Source organism: Hippocampus zosterae, chromosome 2 (genome assembly GCF_025434085.1).
Source record: "Hippocampus zosterae strain Florida chromosome 2, ASM2543408v3, whole genome shotgun sequence".
In the NCBI taxonomy this organism is placed as follows: Eukaryota; Metazoa; Chordata; class Actinopteri; order Syngnathiformes; family Syngnathidae; genus Hippocampus; species Hippocampus zosterae.
In genome coordinates, this window is record NC_067452.1 from 32,306,963 (window position 1) to 32,324,121 (window position 17,159).

General features: G+C 42.2%; 1 protein-coding gene across 3 annotated transcripts in view; it reads left to right on the forward strand.

Moving 5' to 3' along the window:
• Nucleotides 1-2,164: 2,164 nt before the first annotated feature.
• Nucleotides 2,165-17,159, forward strand: part of LOC127596850 (vitamin D3 receptor A) — a 52,358-nt gene continuing 37,363 nt past the window's right edge. For 2 of the 3 annotated variants that reach the window (XM_052059809.1, XM_052059811.1), the window contains exons 1-2: nucleotides 2,165-2,300; nucleotides 3,052-3,221. The gene's annotated coding sequence lies outside the window, so the exon portion shown is untranslated. Of the gene's footprint in view, nucleotides 2,301-2,422; nucleotides 2,809-3,051; nucleotides 3,222-17,159 lie in introns of those variants that run through there. The other variant, XM_052059810.1, reaches the window with a different exon arrangement.

The following is a 17,159-nucleotide window of genomic DNA, read 5'->3' on the forward strand; positions in this document are numbered from 1 at the left end:
CAGAGATTTTCTCGGACAAAGTTAAAGAAACGACTTGGCACACAGGAAAATTGTCTTCAATATCGGCGGGAGCGGACCTCTGAGAGCGAACGACGGTTGTTACTCCGCGATCACACTCGGCTCCCTCTCCGCCGGTTCGAACTTTTATTGCAAAATACAAGAAAGACCCTGCCCCAGAGATTAGCATACCGCGCCCCCCGGTCCGGCCCCTCGGTAGTGATCTGATCTTCCCGAATACACAAGTCACAGACTTTGCTGATGACCAATGTCCACCTGGGCGCGACAGCTGTTCCCAAATTGCCTTTTGGTATTCAACAACTCTTTGTTCCCAATTTGTTTATTCCCACTCTGTGATTGAATCTAGCCTTCGCCCCCCTTGCTTTGACGTGATTACTCAAGAAAAAGGCCCTCCACCCAAACGGCCGACACCTCTGCGCTGAGCATGTCCAGACATGCCCAAATTAACCGAAACTTTAAACGTGATACAATTTTGTTCATAGATTTCTCTATCAGCTTTTTGTACATTCTGAAATATAAAAATCAATTTCTCACTCAATCAGTCTTTTGAGCATTTTTTAAATACTGCAAATAAATGCACTCAAAATGACAATATTTCATGAGATTTGTGAATTCCATAGAGATCTAATTTGAAAATATCACACTGATTGTGAAATGAACTTGCATCCTGGATCCAGACGTTATCGCCAAGTGACGTGCGTGCGGCTTATCTACGGCAACTTTGAAGGAGTGTGAAGTGAGATGCTACTTCAAATCTATGTCACGGTTTGACTGCAAACTCTGTTTTTAAATTTTAAAACATTTACGCAGTGTCTCCCAAGTCTGGATAAAACATAAATGGATGGCATGCATCAGGAAGGGCATCCGTGGTAAAAACAAATCATGTAAATGACTTGCTGTAGCGACCGATGATGGGACAAGACCAAAGTTGTACCAACAACAACTCCATATATCCACAGACTATATCATATAAATTAAAGTGATTTAATCAAATTTGCTTGATGCTTTTTGGACACAAAAATAGTGTCCAGGAGATAATTTTATATGTATATATTGGCGTACGGGAGACGGTGGTTCGAATCCCGCTTGGGGCAAAAAAATGAGCACATAACACATCCAGTGTGGGTCCTTGGGCAACATCCTTCACACTAATGCCTACCTCATACAATGATGAGAGACAATAAAACGAATGACATGCCGGCTCAGACGTCGCCCGGCCAAACAAGGTCTGCGTCAGGTGCTGGGGAACTAGAGCACCTTGATGAAAAATGGGCTACTGGAAGAAAGCGGAGATGAGCGAGATGCGACAGCATGGCTCTGTTGGAATGCTACTACTCAAGCAATCCTAGTCAGAGGGGTTACATGCAGAGAATGTGGGCTAAATGGTTACTTCGAAACCCACAGTCGCTGTTGACCGCGAAACAACTAGTAGCTCAGTGTTCCAACATCCACAAACGGCAACTGCTGTCACAACTTGAGATTGATGAGGTACAACGTGCCATGGTGAAGGGCCCCAGGCTGCCAGATCAGAGGAGGAGGTCACACCAGAGATTGGGAGGCGAGCCCCAATGAATGCAGATGATGAGATTGGGAAGGTATGGCTTGTTTAAAACAGCCCAAAAGGCCTTCGTGTATGGCTTGTTTATAACAGCCCTCCAAAATGGCTGCCGATAGTACATTGTGGGTAATTGCTAAAAGGAAGGAGCCCTCTATAGGCTACTACACCCTACCATCACTTTCCAGCATTTGCCTGCATGGAGAGTGAATGCTGGAAATGGCATGCATTATGTATGGGTAGAATCATTAATAAATTATTTGTGCAATGTCGTTTCAAAATACGTTAAATTAACCAGAATTCAACAATGCTAATTAAAACACAAATCTCAAATGCACACTTATTTCTTTTAGACTGCAGAAAGTAATTATTTGTCTCGATGTGTCCGTTTAAAGCCTGCATGTTTGGCATTAAATAATGTGTGTTGTGATCCTTTTTGTCTCCTTTTGATTGTTTAACCTGAACAGGCAGCACGTGACGTCACGACACACCCCTATATGGCAGGGAGACAGCTGGCGACAACATCCAAGATTGAACGGGGTTTCGACCAATGGGAGAAGAGCTCATTCTCCAATGAAGAACCGTGATTGGACGCTGGGGGATGATAGATATGTATAGATATGTCGTGAGGCTCGACACAAGGGGCGGGACATTGAAGAAGTGCTTGTCCAGCTACATTGAGACGTACGAGAAGACTGGACTAATGTTCCGTTTCGTCAAGAAAAATGTAAGTTGTTTAACACGCATCAGCGTTATTTGCAATGTCCAAAGAGGGGGTTTAACACCGAATCCGCACTGGCATTTAGGTTTTTTCTCCTTTCGCTTCTCTTTTGAAGTAGCTTTCGGGGCCAGGCAAAAGTGTGCTAGCTGCTGTCAGCGCTCTCTTCATGCTATATTTTGACACGCCGCTCCGGGCATAATGCATGCTGTCAGCCAGGGTGGCCATTTCACTGCCCCGCCGCTCTCGCTCTATGGAGACGTAACATTCTAGCGGACGGCACTGTTGTGATTTGTTGTTATTGCTAGCCCCGCGCCGCGCGCGAACGTCCGTCCGTCGTCGCGCGCACGCCTGCGTAGCGCCAAATTCTCACTATTGAGAGAGCGGGGAGAAATGCTTTTTTTTGTCCTCGAAGACGTGTTTCAGGCAGAGTGAAGTCCTCTCGTGAACGCTACGAGCCTTCTTTTGAATTCGACTCTGGAGTTCGACCACTACCCCGCGTGATATTATGGCAAAGGTGAAGTGTTGCGTCATGTGCAACTACGTTCCCTTCGGCGTCTAATAACACTTGTGCGCGCGCGCGCGTGTGCGGTTATGTCACGTTTTCTATGATGTTTTTGCATGCATGTTACAATCTCGGGATCCAAGGGGCGTCATCGGGGCTAACATGACTCTACCCCGGACCCACACTCCTCTCCCGCCCCCGGTGACTGACCGTTACTCTGCCTGATTCACTCCCACTTTTCTTCTCTGTTGACAGTTTGGTTTTATACCGAGGAAAAGTTTTTCACTGGGGAGAATTCCTTAAGCCATTGCCCACAACTGGCTTGGAAAATTTGGCCACCACAACATTTTTGCCGCCACCTCTTCTTTCTCCTCCTCCTCCATCTGCTACCGCTGCACAAAGTGAAGGCTGATATGCTACATCAGGTAAGCGAAATCTCGCACGCACACAAACAATCTGAGTTTATAGTGCACGCTACTTCGGCCCACATGGTCCGAACAGCAGCATCACGCAGCCTCCCCTTTTCATTGTATCCACGCTCAAGCGAGAACCGCGCGTGGTATTTCGCATTGCAGATCCACACTCGCACAATTTCCAGCACACACTCTGCTTGCAGTGTTTTGTGTGCGCCTAGTGTTTTTATTGTGTTGCTTCCCTCTACATACCATACTTGTGTGTGTGTGTGCGTGTGTGTGTGTGTGTGTGTGTGTGCGCGCGTGCACGCACATGGTGCGTGGCCGCAATTGTGATTTGAACGTGTGAAGAAAATAAAGAGGTGCTGCTGCCGTTGGCAGAAGCTGCAATTTGACAGGCACATTGTGAGCGCAGAAGGTTGACGTTTCCCTTATTAGGTGAATTCTATTTTCAGACTTCTGATTGAATTGTTACCATGGTCAGATGCTGATGTTTACTATTAACTGGACATCAACGTTTAAAACCAGGTCCGGCAAAGTATTTCCTACCCAGCATTTACTTATTTGAAAATCCTGTAGCACTTGTTGCACGAATTCTGCTGTTTTCCCTAAAACTGATTTATTATAAAACGTATATTTTAGCATCTTCTGCGTATAGCACATTAAATAATTGACCTTTTTAAAAATAGAGCTGTGGGAAAAATTAAGAGACATCGATCCCCCCCAAATTGACTTTTTTTGACCATTTTTCATTTTCTGCAATTAATGGCTAATTTCATTAGTTCATAAAACACAACAAAATGTTTTTTTTTAATTCCCATAAATTGCAGAATCAGAGAAACAGATAATTTTGCGGTGGTCTATCAATATTTGACCGAGCTGTATATTAGGAAAATTTAACAACTTTCAAGAATCATAGTCAGCACTGGACTTCTTGAAAAGCTTTTTGTTTAATGTATTTGTCTGAGTTCATGTCTTTGTTCACCTGTCACTGGTGGGTTACGCGTTATGATTACATCTGTCATCGAGATGATCATTACATCACTAAGCACAAAAAGTCATCTGGTCTTAGCCCCTCCCCTCAGCCCCTCCCCTCAGCCCCTCCCCTCAGCCCCCCCAGACATTTTATGACATTTTCTGTTTTTTGTGAATAATGCATGAATCTCAATGACAAAATTCAGACACTGAATGGGACATTGCAGTTTGGTGGTGATCCAAAGTGGGATTAGTTGGCTTTGTTGCAAGTCTGATGTTCTCCTCGTCGTCATTGTAAGTTATAACAATGCTAAGACGTGACAAGGTGAACCAATGTTGTTTTGTAACAGGACGCACCAAAGTTGACCGCAATTGAGCACAATTTATGCCATAAGAAATCAGGAAAATTCTTCATTGCAAGGTCAAACTGTCATCATCGTTAAAAAGTGCACAGGTAATTTGAATGATACCATTACCTCTCATCCATCTGTAAAAAGAAGTTAACCACTCACAATTAATTCTTAACCGGTCTTCTGGCAGGTATGACAGAAGCTCAGCGGGATCACATGTTTGAGCCTTCTTCGCTGTCATACAAGTCAAAAAGAAGCTAGTCACGGCCTACGTTCCATCTGTCTTTTATCATTATTGGTGACTTACTTTCAGTCCTGTTGTACTGTGAGGCCAAAGATGTGTACCTCTTGTTGCTAAGCTACTTGCATGCTATGCTTGTCATCCCAGTTTTCCTCCTTGCCATCGCTATTGCCATTCTCTGGTGCCATCACAAAGGAGTCCAGAGACAACTCTTAATCACTGTGGCGGTAATCTCTTCAATGCAGTCAGATAGATATGCCAAAAATCTAGCTGGATGGTGCCTCACTTCACGATTTTTTTATAGTCAAGATTGTTCCCACGCATCTGTTAATACATGTACAGTGGATACAAGAACACCGCAGAGACAGTTTTAGTGCTGACTGTCAAAGTTTTAACAGTTCTTTGATTTCTTATGGTCACCAACAGAGCCGGAAAAGAGGAGGGGGGGGGCAGTCTTTTTTTTTTTTCTGTCGACAATTGTTCTCTTTGTCCCGGCAGTGTAATGCAATGATGCAATTCATAATCACGAGAAGGTCAAATAACTTTTGTACTTGGAGGACACTGGTCGAAGCATGACTTAGATTTGTTCTTGGTTTTACTGTTTGGTGCTTTCTACCGCGTTTATTACCGATTTGTCTTACTGTTTAATGTGCATGTTAAATTGCTCCATGTACAGCACTTTGTATGCTGTTTGAAAGTGCTCTATAAATACTGTTGACTTGACTTGACTTATTCAGTAGCGCAACCAAAGTAACTGATGCGTTCAGTCATCTCGACACAGCCAATCAAGTTTGTTCAAAAGATATTTTTGACAGTAGCAGCTGCATAATGTGTCCTTTTGTATCGTCATCTGATGTTCTGTTTTCCACCTCATTCTTCTGGGCGGAAAGTTTGGGGAGAAATGAGATGACTCGCTCGCAGTTCTCTATGATGTGAAATGTACAAAGTGGTCAGATAAAAAGTCGGGAAACTGAAACGGGAGCTGATTGACACGAGTACAGTCGTTTGCACAAGAAAGATCGTCATGCATGTCGTGCTTTAACGTGTCTAATTATAAAAAGGTGTAGCCTACTTTTTTTTTTTCTTCCCCGTAAATCACTTGATCAAACGGATTTCAAAATGCCAAACCACAGAGAGAAATTTCTTCCCTGTCGTTCTGATTCGTCGTTAGTGTGGGTGTGAACATGGACACACTTGCACATTTGGGTGCATTTGCATGATAATTAGTTCCCCCCCACTTAAACAATGACACCGCGTTGGTTTGTTGGAGCTCGACAGAGCGTGGAAAGCCAAATTGGTTCACAGTGAGTTCACTGTTGAACCAGAACTGAACACCAGCCCAACCCACGCTGAGGTTGCTTGAATGGAAAAGATTTGTGTTGCTCAGGAACTTTGGGCTTTGCGCAGCTCCAGGCAGGTTGTAAAATGATGGCAGATCGCTTTGATATTATTCCTACTTGCCAACAGTGTGTTGTGCACACATGCACAAATTCACGTCCTGGTGGGTGTGGCTATAACCAGAATTGGAAATGCAACTTCACATGGCAAAGTGTCTAGCTGCTCAGTACAATATGAGTGAAACATCTATGAATTAAACAACTTTCATATACAGTATTTTTTTCTCCCCCCCCCCCCCAAAAAAAAATCTTATACTGACATATGACAGCTGTTATACACGACACATTCCACAAGGTGGTTGACGCCCACTGTTTGTCAATCCCATATTGACGGAAGTCAAAGGTTGTTTCAAAATCTCTTGTGAGGATTGATGAATCAGATCAATCTTCAAAGTCCCGTGCCATTGGGAGAAAAAGAAATGTACTGTTAAAAATATTTAATTTGGATGCCCTTTGCAAGATGATAATGTTGGGAAATGGTAAGGATGGCCTTTTTTCAGCTATTTCCCATTGGTCACAAATGTCTGACTTTGAAAGAGCGTTTTTGTTTTGAACATTAACCCTTTCATGCACCCTATAACCTGATAACATGACAAGCTGTCCACTGTCCCTGAGAGGGTTAAAAAAACACCCATTCATTCATCTTCTGATCTGCTTATCCTCACAAGAGTTGTGGGGGCGTGCTGGAGACGAGCAGTAGGGTGGGGACACCCCAAACCGGTTGCCAGCCAATCGCAGGGCACACCTAGACAAACAACCATCCGCACTCACACTAGGGACAATTTAGAGTGTTCCATTAACCTTCCACGCATGTTTTTAGAATTTGGGAGGAATCCCGAGTACCCGGAGAAAACCCACGCAGGAATGGGGAGAACATGCAAACTCAACACAGGAAGGCCGCAGCCGGAATCGGACCCTGCACCTCTGCACAGTGAGGCAGACGCACTAACCAGTGGACCACTGAGCCGCCCTGGTTCAAAAACATTCAGGATGTAATTAAGCTTCACTGTGTTTGGGTGTTCCCCTTGATTCAATATCGAAAACGGCTTTTATCCGATTAATTCATTCCCAATGTGTGGGTGTCTTTTAGCCACCAAGTCTTAAGTTCACACTGCAGGGCAAGATGCTTATTTAGGATTTTGTTGTTGTTGAATCCAATCTTTTTTGTAATTGTTGTCATTACAAAAACTTTGATGTGACTTCTAATATGAAAAGAATGTGTCCGTGAAGTGAAAGGTATGTACACAAAACACGTCGTCACGTGGTGCAGTGTTTACGCTAAACAAGTAAATATAGGCAGCATGTTGGGGCTCATCTCGGATGGACGGAGTGGCGATGATGAGTGAGGCCGGAGTAGGTAGAATTATTGCAGAGGAGATGAGACAATGCTTCTCGAGCTCCTCATTTAATGTCGATGAAAGATGATATCACGTCCTTGCTGCGCGTAACAAGTGCACCGTCTGCGTAGATGAATTAACACCACCACCACAAATGTCCACTTTGGTCCTTTTGTTTCAAGTGGGATGAACTTGAAGTCAAATGTAAAAATGAATGCGGATACTCTTCACAACTTTGCGGATGCACACCCTATTACTACAAAAACTAAAGTTGTTTTTCGAGTACTCGCCCGTGAGGAGCAAATATTTGTTTGGCTTTTGTGTGACATTTTGATCGTATGAGTGCGCCCTAAGTATCCATACAGCAGTTGCATTGGGTCCTTATCTGATTTATATCCACGTACAAAAAAGGCCTGGGTCTGATTTAAAAGATAAATAAATGTATCTATAAATAAATCCGAATCGTATTGTTTACTATTCACTTCGCATAGGGCATGGGGTGTCGGGTAGGGGGGGGGTGTCAAATCTTAAACATGTCACAGATACGGGCCACAAAATCAGAATTGCTCTGCGGTGTCAACAAAGTCCAAATGAGTCTCTTTGTTGTATCGGCTATGTTGAACTTCAGCAGGCTGCTGGTGTAATTTTGGCTGGCTACAATCCATTCTGAGGAGCAGCGCACTGACCGGGTCTGGAGGAGAAATTTCCTCCTCCCCGTGGTGACGTCCGACTACCTCGAGGTTGTCAAGTGAGCACCCAGAATCAGACTGACGGTGTGAAGTTGCCGTCTCCTGCTGGTTCTCAGTTTTACTCAGATTTTTTTTTTCATTGTTTAATCTACCTCCATGGTGATGCTGCGCGACTTGCGGGTACTGAGCACTGTGTGTGTGTATGTGTAGCTATGTCGACTAAAACCCAGAAATGTGTCTGCAGTGAAAGCTTGCGCTAGCTTTTTCAGAGAATGTGCCCTCCGAGTATGGCAGCTGATGCAAAGTTTTAGCTTTAGACATAGATGTGTCCTCGCTATTCGAAATTTTCCTGAGTTGCGCGGGTGTGTGGCAACCGCGAAATGGGCAGGCGCTTGGATAAAGAGCCTCGAATGGACGTCGCACTGATGCTGAAGAACTTCAATTGTGCTGATTTCGCAGTCCTTTGCCTTTTCAATTGCTATAGCACGCAAAAAGCAAATCACAAAGACGTTGAAATTAATAAACCACGTTATAGATTCATTTTGACCTCTGATATGCTTAAAACTGGAGAAAAAAATGCGAATTATTAACAGGTGAGGATGTTGATTTGCTAAAATTTAGCTCTCAATAAGCCCAGTTTTGCAGGCGAGTGATGAACACGTCCTAGTTTTTGCTGTTCTGTAGTGATGGCCATCCTTCCTTGTCACAATCCATGCATGCTGAGTCATTGGCGAGGAATCTTCTTTTTTTTTTTTTAATTCGCTATTTTGCAAGTCACACAAAGTCCAAAGGCTGGCTGGCGAAATCGACGGAAAATGTGCTTATACTGCGCACCCTCCCCTACCCCTCCCGTCCCTCTACAGGCATTCATTGAGCTATTGTATGTGCAAAGGTTCACTTACACCATTCGGCCATTTCCCAGTTCTGACAGACTAGATATTCCAACAAATATGACAAAAAACATCATTTTCGATTGTCGCAAAGCGGAACTATTAACTAAAGGACATCTTTGTTTCAGTTTGTGGGTTGTGGCTTTTTCGGCAGATTAAAACGCTTCGAGCGGAAACGGGAGACCAGCGATCAAGTTTAGCGCGAAGGTAAAAGGGGAAGCGGTCAGACTTTAAATGGCAGATGATTGTAAAAGCTGTGGTTACAAATAAACCACGATCATTACGTACAGCTGTGGCTATTCCTAGTCCCTACAATACATAGAAAAAAAAAAAGAGTTGGCAAGTTTTCAGTTACTTGCAATTTATTTTATTCATGGTCCATGTGCTTCACAGCAAGGTAGACACGTTATTTTAAGTCACAAGCGTCAAAGTCAAGGCCCGGGCGCCAGATCTGGCCCGCCACATCATTTTCTGCGGCCCGCGAAAGCAAATCAAGCATGTCAAGTTCCAAGTTTCAAATTGTCATATGAAATCCACAATAACAGTCATTATTCTTGACTTCTGATTTTAAAACTAGTTCTTCATCAATTTGTTGTCCGCTGCGTATGTAATATGTGGAGGGGATGAAACATTTATGTTTTGCCAAAATTCATTACCAAGGGAAACCATAACTACAATGAGTTTGCTTTTGTGGGCCACATCAAGTGGTGTGGCGGGCCAGAACTGGCCCCCCGGCCTTGAGTTTCACACCGGAGCTATAACTCTGGATTTATTAATTTGTTTAATCATTGATGAACCTGTAATTTTAATGAATTGATTAATCTGATTAAAAAAAAAGACGTTCTTCTCCCTTCATTTTTCAAAAACAACCAGTAAAAGTGGATTTATCCCATTGGCTGCAAATATTCTTGCAAGAATGTATTTTAGTGTTGTGTTCGTTCTAACTTTTTTTTGCGGAAGCGATAACTCACTGGTCCAAGTTCTCCTCGAAAGGGATTACTGTACTTATATTACTTAAAATAGTTATACGTAACAATAGGGATGCAGTTGGGAAAATTAGACTCACCCGCTTACCAGAACAATTATGGACAAGAGGTGTTAGAAACGTCGAATGAATTCACCGACCACACACTTTTGCACAAATATCCACCAGTAATTATTGGCCAGTGATCAATTAGAGCAAGTTAAAACAAATTCTTGTGATTAATGATGTGATTTGTTTGGTGCAGTGTGTACGCTATCGTTGAAACTCGTGTGCACACCAAACAGGTGGACAAAGACTGCTTGAGTGTGACCTTCCAACCTGATTTTTTTTTTTTCTGTTGGTTTGGTCAGCTGACTGAAAAATAAATACATAAAAATTAAAAAAAATAGAGCGCTAAACATGTTGGACAAAAAAAAGTATAAAGTGTGTGTATGAAATTGTTTTAGTCTGGGCCTGACCAAACATTGGCATTCGATTAAAATCTTTCCTTAATTTTTTTTTCACACTCTTTTCCACTTAATTATTTCAACAGAATGTTGGGAAAATGCATATACGTAACCCAGGCACATGTGCTGTGAGCACATGCAGTTTTTCAAGCCTTTCAGGAACCGGCCATCTTGAGTGTAATCAATAAGGAAATAAAGAATCCAATATTATTCATTGCAGTCACATGTTCTTGCTAAATCCTCTCTGAAAAGTGTCTAATGGATTCCTTATGGGAGGCAATTGTATGGTAACATCATAAATGTAGCTGAGACTCTGGTGTTGTGGCTGGTGGGATTAGGTCTCCTTTCAAGCGCCGTAAGGGGCTTGGCCAGATAAACTAAAGTAGCGGCCCACCTAACCATTTAAGTACACGGCCTGCCATGCATGAAGGGCTTCCAGAATCTTCAGCTTTAACCTTGAACAGACTTGCGGTGGTGCACAATGCCAAAGACCATGCATACGGACGGTCCAGAGCAGCTTTAACGGAAGAGCTCCAGTTGGGGGATCAGTTCCCACGAGGCCAAGAATGCGTTCATCACAAAAACCTCTTTAGCATGCTGAACAGGATATGCAGTGCTTCCTTAAAGCACCGTTGCGGTGTTGTGCCAAGGTGTTGGATTTCATCTGCAATTTGACATTTATCACATTTGATATTGAAGCCTTTGTTGTTTTGTTTTTTCATATCCATTTATAAGCATCAAATAAGTTTCTCCACAAAATGGCCAACTGCTTTCCAAAATTTGAGAAAATAAATGTTACTTGGCTTTACAATATGGAATGCGTGACATTGTAAATCATACTTGATGTCTGACATGTTGTTGCCTGATATGTGGAATGACACTCATCTAAAAATCTTCAAATTTTTTTCTTTTCTTTTTTGCCAGGGAGGGTTGGGGTGGGGGGTCTTATTAAATTCCTTTGACCAGATGAGAATCTAGCTGGGGACTTTCTGTACTAAGGCCATCTATTCTGCCCAACATGGCAGTTGATTTTTTTTTTTTTTAATGTGCATTTGACTGCTGCACGGCTCACTTGGTTTATTTGTGCTGCTACTCATTATGCGCGCGCTTGCACTCAACTTTGCAGGTTTTTGAGTCTGAATAACAGAACTTCATGGAAAATTTCTGTCAGGGGAACTCGGTTTCTCTTGAACAATTGGGGGCATGATGATACTTGTTTGACAGACTTGACCGATAAAATGCATAGAAAAACATTGCATCTGTTGTCGTGTCTGTTGGCATGCATTTACCTGACGGGTTGCCGAGTGATTCCTACGATTCTGGCTGTGAGTGGGAGCTGTGGTCCACAGCTGTTTGTATTTTTTAATGTTCTCCTGGCATTCAGTTAATGTCTGAAAGCTGTATCTGCAACTGTCTCTCCTTACCCACAACCAAGGGCATTACGGTACGTAAATATACTAGAAAAACCTCTCAATGGTTGCTTAAAAAAATGGATATACTGTTTGTTCAAATGAAGAATGGCTAACCTGAGCTGGAGTCCTAGTTCCTGACTCACTAGGCCACAGTTTTTAAATGCGCACGCCACACGCAACTATTATTTTGGATACGCTGCCATTTTATAATGTCTGTGAAAGCTGTTCTAGATCACCCAAGCAGTTAATTCTGGTGTTAAATGGTATGTCAATATTAGGTTAGCTTAGTAAGGAGACCAGGAAACAAGTCCAAAGTTAACAGATGCACGTTGCACACGTCACGGTGATAATTTGTTTTCAGGGAATAACTGAATCTTCCTTTTCTCCGTCAAAGATACAAATATATAATCAATGTACAGTCAAACCTCGGTTTTCGAACGTCTCTGTTCTCGACCAAATTGATTTTCGACCAAAAATTTTGAGTTTTTTTATGCCTCGGATTACGACCGAAAATTGGATCTCGATCAAACTCGGTGCACTTGAATACGCCACTTGACTCCTCTCGCCTTCCTTACACGAGGAAGTGACGCTTCCTCGTGAGCAGACGTGTTCAATCAAGATGTTTTGTTTTATTATTATTACTTTTTTTTTTAAAGAGCGTGGTTTCGGTTTTCGAACAAATCGGTTTTCGAACAGCCTTCCGGAACGGATTATGGTCGAAAACCGAAGTATTTACAATTAATTATTTACTTTTTGCCTACCGACACTCATGTCTGCCTTTATATGGCACAAAATACAATCCAGAGGACCCAGGGTAGCCTTGTAAGTCCCAAGACTTGTGAAAATAATATGATTAAAAAAAAAAAATAGAAGTGGAAGAAATACTGCATTTTCAAATCAAAGAACAATCTTTTTTTAATGATTTCATTCTCAATCAAAATAATCATGATTATTTTTTTCCATAATCGTCAATCCCTGAGTTAAATTATATCCACTGCGCACGAGAACAGAGAGTAACTCGAGTAACCTCCTGATGTTTCCTAACACCTGAAAAATGTGAACACTGTGATTCCCTTTAGTGGCCCCCTGAGAATGTACTTTTCACATTTCTAGATATTGAAAGGAACTGGCAGGGAGAAAACCGCAGGCAGGACAAAAAAAACAATCAAATGACATTCAGCCGTCTCTCTTTCCTAATGCCGAGCTCAGACTACACGATTGTAGCCCGATTTGGACCTCTTAGTCTTTGTGTCAGTGTGTTGAGGCCCAGTGTAAGGGTTTTTGCTGAGCAGTAAAACCCTCCTTCCTGAACACCACCGCCCCCGCCCTCCATTCCATTCCATTCCTCTCTTCCCCCCCCCCCCCCCCCCCTGATGCTACTGTAGCATAGAGAGGGTGAGGGAGACGAGCCCACTGAGGTGATTGGTTCAAACTCAGCAGGCCTCCCGCATGAGGCTCCACCCATCGCTTCCTTGGACAATTAGACAACCACAAGGGATAGAGATGTCTGATCGCTCATCTGCGTGTGCAAACACTTAAGTATACACTGTAGGTTTATTTGGATCATAACCTTAGCCCCTCTCTGTGTTGTGGCTTCATTCATCCTGTACAAGGGCCGGCAGGGACGATCAATTATTAGATGCGTTGTGATGCAGTGGTAAATTCTGAATGCGTACATCAATAATCAAACATTGAAAGACAGAAGTGCAGCGCTCACTTTACAGTCAGTGTGGTGCCCACAGAGCTGTGGTACGATGAGCAATCATACCGTCTACAATATTCTGGTAGTCTTTAATTGTTATTATTTGTTTTCTTTTTTACATCATGAAGAAATGTAATCACACTGATTTTATGATACTCCGGTCGCTTATTTGCATTTTAGAGACTGTTGTCACAATACACAGATTTAGACTTTGATAGGTACTAATCCTAATCAAAATAATAGTCTAAGGATACTAAGAATACCTTTTGCAAAAATGAAAAATTTAAAACATGTAAACACTACATTAAGCCATTTTGGGTGGCTGATTGCCGTGTTGTGATGGTTCTGTCAGAACCAGCACTGACACTTCATAGTCATGATATATATGATAATTAGTTTCAATTATTATTTCATGTTCAGAATCTTTATGTATCCTTTAAACCTTTAAGAAAATATGACTTCTGTGTTGTCGCTTTTTGCATGTTTTTTTTCTCCTTTTTTTGTAATATATCTTTCAGACCATTCCTAATAGAAGGCCATGTCATAAGAAAAAATGACACTTATGAGACAAATGATGATTGATCATTTTACGTGAATGAAACGCAAAAGTATTGCCCAATAAATATTGAAAGAGAAAGAACAGGTTGAGTTGATCAGATTTTTGGAAGAAATGTGTACAGTACTGGCCAAGTCCAACTTCCTGTTAGGAACAAGTGAAGAAAAATTTTCATTCATTTTCAAACACTACAACAAATTTTATGGAAATATGGCTGACGGACTGTTTGACAGTCATGTAGAGCAATTGTTCCCAACATTTTTTGCTCCACGGACCGATTTAATCTCAGAAATATTTTCAGGGACCGGCCTTTTAAGGCCGGATAAATTCAACAAAAAATTATGATATGACCTGCATGAAAACTGGTATTTTCGAAACATAAATACGAATCATGACACGAGGAACGTCCTATCTGGCCGCAAGACTCTCTGGTCGCTATGGTAATGTCTGAATGTGCCTTCAAAATAGGACACATCATAAATAAAAAGTGCGTGAAAAATACGACTCACCATCGCCGCATATTATGCAGAGTAGGCTTGGTGCGTGGGAATCTCCCGTTGGAATAAATCTGTATCTTAAAAAGGACTCCTTATACCGTTTTATTGAATGTAGCCTTCTTTTTCTTGGAAGGCTCCTCTTCTGTCTCCTGGCTGGGCCTTTTCCCCTTCCTAAAGAAACTTTCCAAAGATGTTTGTTTTTCACTCATTTTGCTAGCTCTGGGGTTTCATTTTAGCGGTAACCTATCACGTGGCCGACAAACGCGTCAAGAGTGACATATTGTAGACCACATGTGTGAAACTCAAGGGCCGGGGGCCAGATCTGGCCCACAACATTATTTTATGTGGCCCGTGAAGGCAAATCATGTCCATTGTGACTTCATGTTTCCTCCCAATTGTCTTCACGACACTGACTTAAGAGATACTGGAAGGTTTTTTTTTGTTCAGAATCCCCTTTTAAAATAAACTGAAACAACGTTGAACAAACAATTCATTGGTTTCAGATTTCAAAAAGTGGAAATAAAAACTACCAACAACAAAGCAAGACATAAGTCTTCATCAACAGGCACGTTCAGTTGCTTTATCGCCTGTGTCCAAAATGTGACTTCCCTTTATGTTCAAGTTGCTTTCAAGATCATTTGCTATGCATATACACTGACACTGTGTTGGAAGTAGGACAAGTGCAGTGAGCGGACACGCGGATGCTTCAAAATGACGTATGTGGCGTGGAACAAAGTGTTCACACTGCCAACGGTCGTAAATTTATTCAAGGCTGTCAGTTAGTCGTCTGATGATTAACAATTGGAAAGTTTTTGAAATGTTTTTTTTTTTTTACTCAACCCCTCAAGCAATGTCAATGTCCTTCTTTGTTTCACACTTACTCAACTCAACTGTATTTATTGAGCACTTTCAAACAGCCATTGCTGATAAAAATGTGATTCAATTCAGCGAATGAAACTGTCGTTTTTTGAAATGGTGGAAAAAGAAACAGAACTGACACTCCTTATGTGCCTTATTGAAAAGTTGGCTAGTGTTATAAATACAGATGTGCCCATAGTTGCTTAAGAATCACAAGTTGTCCGATTTGAAACTGTCTCTGGTCACTTTTGTGCCCTTGGCTTTTGTGTGCGTGTGTGTTCGGGTTGTTGTTTTTTTAGCAACAACAGGTGGCGATGCACAATAGTTGATCCTCATTTGCACGCACATGCGAGCGTGAGAACTCCGCTTTCTTTTATGGGCTTGAACGAGAATACATTTTTTGAGAGCCTGAGTGTTTCACATTCACAATTACTGCTAAATGTTAGCCCGCCGTCTTACACCCTTCTACAGGATGTTGCTTTACAAAACGGTCCACCCTGCGGTTGGACACTGAAATATACGGCTCACCAAACTAGTGGTTCGTTGTGGTACCACGGTCGATCTCAATCTGTTTAACTCATTCACTCCCAAAGACGTTTTTAATCGTCTTTTCAGACTTAGTCTAGAATTGGCTTTTACTGTTGTGTTCATATTGTATTTAATTGAAAGATGTTTGTTGTTTTTTTTTTCTCTTTCTCCTTTCTTCTTTCTACATACATTCTTGCTGCTGGAGGCTGTAAATTTCCCCATTGTGGGACAAATAAAGGTTATCTTAACTTAACTTACTGAATGAGTTAATTCTCCCCTTTGTCTTATTCCAGTATATTTTTAGAGAATGGTCCCTCTTTTCAATTTCACGACCTATAAGGCCTTAGCCATTCCAAGTTCAAACATACAGGAAATTGTCCCTTGTGAGGTATTTGCATGCACGTTTGATTTTCATCTACGTGAGTGATGCCTTGATTCCTAGGTGCCTTTGTGCAGCATTGGTGTCAAAAGTCTGCCATCATGCGGCTGCGCTCGTTTGAACAAGCTGCCGCACCTTATCTAGCATGTGGGAAATTGGAGATTATAGTTGGTGCGTGAAAGAGCCCTGTTGGGGTGCTCTAAATCAGTGTTTTTCATACTTTTTTGAGCCAAGGCACACTTCTTTCATTGAAAAAAATCTTGCGGCACACGACTAGCTGAAAATGTGAACCCCCCCACCCCCCCACTTATTTTAACAAGTAACGTGTTGTATTGTTACTATAACCGTTTTTAACATTGAAGAATTACGTTATAACGGCTTGAATTGGAATCAAATGGAATGGAATCAGTATTTTAGCATCTTTCATTTTAGGCCAAACAAAAAAGATAACATGAAATTTCAGCATAGGGTAGGTAGGTTGGACAAAGTATTTTATTTTTATTTTTTTCCCCCCATCAAAAATGTAAACAAAATAACCATCAAACATAAAACATAGAGACATTGAACCCCCCCCCCCCCCCCCCCCCCCCCACCCCTGCTCGCCAGCCAGGACTAGAGTTGCGTAGAGTCCGTAGACTAGGCGGACGGTGCGTCGACGAGCGTGCGGACGCGCGGGTTGGCGGGGTGGGCGTTGGGGGAACGCCGATG